Source organism: Palaemon carinicauda, chromosome 27 (genome assembly GCF_036898095.1).
Source record: "Palaemon carinicauda isolate YSFRI2023 chromosome 27, ASM3689809v2, whole genome shotgun sequence".
In the NCBI taxonomy this organism is placed as follows: domain Eukaryota; kingdom Metazoa; phylum Arthropoda; class Malacostraca; order Decapoda; family Palaemonidae; genus Palaemon; species Palaemon carinicauda.
The window spans coordinates 16,080,384-16,085,383 of record NC_090751.1 but is presented as its reverse complement, the minus strand read 5'-3'; the positions used below and the strand labels follow the sequence as shown (position 1 = coordinate 16,085,383).

The 5,000-nt window shown below is 34.3% G+C and overlaps 1 protein-coding gene across 8 annotated transcripts in view; it reads right to left on the bottom strand.

Moving 5' to 3' along the window:
* LOC137620550 (serine/threonine-protein kinase WNK1-like) overlaps positions 1–5,000 on the bottom strand; it is a 524,046-nt gene that overhangs the window by 143,884 nt on the left and 375,162 nt on the right. The gene's annotated exons all lie outside the window — the stretch shown is intronic.

Here is a 5,000-nt window from a genome sequence, read left to right as displayed (position 1 = left end):
TGATATGCCACACTCAAATTACACAGCAATAGCGCACAGCTCAATAAGTTCTCAGCACAGCAAACGGTCTGAAAACGGTTAGGTTTCAACAAGATATTTTCCTACGATCCTTATAATCACAGGTGAGTAGACAAATATCAAAATGTCTCACAGACAGTGTGCTTCCACATTAATAGACTTCCTTCTGATAATGAAGGGAACGACAGAAAATAAATCCGTCTTGTCTGTCTGTCTGTCTGAAATGCAGTGCCTGTAGCGGGGGTGAGCAAAGACTGTTTCTGAGTGCGAGCTCTCCAGATAAATGAGATTTGCCAAAGGGACACACGCGATCGAGGTGCCCCTGTGCCCAGGGTCTTCTAAATGCTCTTCAACTGATCACTGGTTTGGCTGGGGTTCGGTAGCCCACCAACAAGAGGACAAGCGGGGTGTGGGGGGAGGGGGGAAACTGAGGCCTCTGGGTAGAGGAGGGTATTATGGGTATAATGAGAGAGAGAGAGAGAGAGAGAGAGAGAGAGAGAGAGAGAGAGAGAGAGAGAGAGAGAGAGAGAGAGAGAGAATGTTAAGGTGCAAGAAGCTGCACCTTCTTTTTCTCCCTCACGTGCAATTCCCCTCGTCCTTCCCTCTATACATAACACCTGATGGGGAGGCTTAATTGGGAGGGGATAGGTAGCCCATTCTAACTATCTTCCCCTTTCTCCCTCCCAACGAACGGGGAGAGGGTGGGAGTCAAACAACACAATCATATTGCTGGTGCCAAATCACCTTCATCTGTCTTGTTAATCCAAAGTTCGTCGGGAATTTGAACACGAAACCGAGAAGACAATTATATGTTAAGGGAAAAAAATAAAAAAAAATTATATATATATATATATATATATATATATACAGTATATATATATATATATATATATATATATATATATATATATATATATATATACATATTTATATATATATATATATATATATATATATATATATATATATATATATATATATATATATATATATACACATACATATACACATATATACACACACACGGACACATATATACATTATATATACATTATATATATATATATATATATATATATATATATATATATATATATATATATATATATATATATATATATATATGACAAAAAAAATAGAAGCAGGTCAAACTAAGATGCTTGGGCTTTCAGGAATGGTACGAATAAGGAGGCCAAGAGCATCTATATTAAAAGGATTATATTTATGTACTTGTATAGCCGCCTCAACAAGGGTATAAACTGTTTCAATCCGAAAGAAAGAGCAAAGGGGGACGGTTGTAAACCATATACTGTAAATCTGCAATGACGACACCATACTGTAAAGTGTGTGTGTGTATGGTACAATTCACATATGCGTACCATCATTTATCTCTAATATTTGTAAAATAAATATCAATATATTTCTTTGGATGTTAGAATGAAAATAAATACTTCAAATACTAGGCCGCAGTGTGACGGAGAGGCCTGGTGGTGGGGGGTAGGGGGGAAATAGGTATATTCGTATATCAGCAACAACGTTTTAATTCCCGTTAGGGGAACTGATACATATTCGTTAACAAGCAATATAGTGTCACTTAACTTTTAAATGTTACGGGATCACGATCACATCCAACTGGTAAATCTCTTACACAATTTAACTATCCAACCAAATAGCGGAAGCATTTTTAGCAAATTGTCATTCCCCATTGATAATTTGGCATATGTAAAAAAAAATGCATAACATATTAATACAAGGTATACTTATAATGTGATATGTGATATAGCTATGCGGAAGGATTTTTAGCATATTGTCATTCGCCATTGATAATTTGGCATATGTAAAAAAAAAAAAATGCTTAATATATTAATGCAAGGTACAGTTATATTGTGGTATAACTATGGGGCTAGAAATTAAATTTTACCCATATGTAGTATCACAATCATAATGACATAATTTTATTTTAAACACAAAAGTTATACTGCAATTTTCTAATGTATAACATGACCTTTATAAATTATATATATATATATATATATATATATATATATATATATATATATATATATATATATTAATGTAAAACGAAATAGATTATATATATATATATATATATATATATATATATATATATATATATATATATATATATATATATATAATCTTCTATTTCGCTTTATATTAATATACTTTATCCAGTCCACAGATGCTGCATGATTTGACCCTTTGAAAATCGCATCCTACGTTATTCATCGTATAATACTACAAAACGCTTCCAATAACTGGGTAACCATCCAAGACGTATATCAACAATATTATCCATCTAGTGTATCAGAGGACATCATTATTCTCTACAAGTAACCATTCTTTAAAGCATAGAAAGAGAGCAGCAGATGAGAGCTCAGCATCCAATGACGTCAATTCGCATCTGGGCTGTGATTGGACGGGATTCAATTGCCGATGGCGTTGGCTCTCAAGGGTGACGTTTATAATGAGAAGCAATACAAAGGAGGTGATTTCACGGGTTGTTCCCATGATGTTGAATTACAGCAAAGAACTAAAAGAATGTCATAATGCAAAATCATTACACAACTCCACTTCCTCCTTAGGATAAACTGGCATAAAAATAATCAAAATAATAATGATTAACATAATTAATGAAATAATAAGGTTTAAAATAATTAATATAAAATAATAATGATTAAATTAATAAGATAAATATAATAATGAAAATATTTCACTCAAAAGACTCCCTATTTGAAATAATAATCATCAAAATAATTAAAATGATAGTATTTAAATCAACAAACGCCCCCCCCCCCCCAAAAAAAAAGCATTAACCAGGTAGTCCATCACATGACTTATTTAGGTCATTTCAGCGCAACAGGCAGATGTTAATTATCATTACCATTTTTCTAATCAAAAGTCAAATAGAGGATGCATTACAGCAACACTTTATTTTACCCCTTCTTTTCTCGTCGTCCTATATGGAGGACAATATATCAGCGCAATCATCCCTCCGCGTCGCACTGAGTTTCTGAGAGGCAAGAAACGACCTTTAAATGTCACTGACATAACTTCAGGCACAGAAATGCTGACGTAAACCGACTTTTGATTCTCCGCATACATATATTTACACGTAACTCTCACTATCTATCTTTATATGTAGATATAATTATATCAAATATATACAAAAGAATGGAGACAGTTCTTGAAGCAGGACGACTGACGGGCCTGGAGGCCTACCTGGCGTCTGGTGAGTGAGAAAAAATATACAAAACATATCTATATATACTGAATTTTAAATATCTAATCTTATACATTATCAATATGACAACCAAAATCACACTTATTTGAGGTCTTTAAAACAATGAAAATAATGGAACCTGACCTCTGGTGCCTAGGTCACAGCTTCAAACGCCAAGATTTACATACATTTCACAGCCAGAGAGAGAGAGAGAGAGAGAGAGAGAGAGAGAGAGAGAGAGAGAGAGAGAGAGAGAGAGAGAGTGTGACATGGTTAGGTGAAACGAAAGGGATAAATATGCGGTTAGAGAGAGAGAGAGAGAGAGAGAGAGAGAGAGAGGAGAGAGAGAGAGAGAGAGAGAGAGAGAGAGTGTGTGTATACCAGGAAATCTTAATATACTAACCTCACTGAATAGCAAGCAAGCTAAAAATATCAATGGTAAATAAATAGCTGATGTGCAGTTACACCATGACGCCCGGAAATGTTATGAACCGCATATTTATCCCTTTCGTTTCACCTGACCATGTCTCTCTCTCTCTCTCTCTCTCTCTCTCTCTCTCTCTCTCTCTCTCTAGATATTAGCAGTGTCGTATTGCCCTCTTTCTGTTTAGTTATTCTATTCTCTCTGCATCGCCACATACAAACAAAATACAGCACCAAAGCTAACTTGTTTAACTTTTTCTTTCTTGTGTTCCAATTTTTATGACCATCTGTTCTATCCCATCCATTTGCCTTGCCATCCCATCGCGTCCTCTATCGAACCCAGCGAAGGCCAGATCGCTGTCACCGCTGTAGTTAATAAAAGAGAACATCAAAGAAGCTTCCGACGTTTACGAAAAGGATCAATATTCTAAAAGTCGTCAAAGTAAATTGGATGCGAAAAGGAAGAAGAGTGATACGTAAATAATCTCATTATTAATTCTCTAACACCTTATGATGGGCATTAACCTAGATTCTTAACGTCATTCTCTCTCTCTCTCTCTCTCTCTCTCTCTCTCTCTCTCTCTCTCTCTCTCTCTCTCTCTCTCTCTCACGAGAAGGGGTTTGCTCTGCCGTGGCGAGCGTGCCATTGTTGAGCTTGACACACATAATAAAAGGCCAACCTCACAAAATAAATCACTAAACACTAAACAAATCCTTAAAGAAAGATAAATATAAATCAAGAAAGTTGAAAGCAAGCAAAATACAAAAACCCTTTCTTCATTGTGCTTATTTTCTCAAAGTAAATAACAAAGACTGTTCCGATCAACTAAAGTCATTTTGTCACGAAAATGAAAACAAATAGAATAAAATGCATTCCACCCCATCCACAGCATGCAAGCAATACAAATGATGGATCTCGGTCTAAAAGACAAAAAGTACTGTCGCTAACAATAGCGGCCAAGGGCAACCGGTAGGTGGCGGCCGTGAACCCAAAAATAAACGCGCTCATAAAAAAACAAGGTTGAGAAGAAAGTCTGGTAGGCTATAATACCCGATAAAAAGTAATGTAAATAAAATGTAAATTTAAAGCAATACATAACTCACACAAACAAATATCTATCTATCTACCGTATATATATATATATATATATATATATATATATATATATATATATATATATATATATATATATATATATATATATACAGTATATATATATATATAAATATGTATTTACACACACACACACACACACACACACACACACATATATATATATATATATATATATATAAAAAATATGTACATATATAT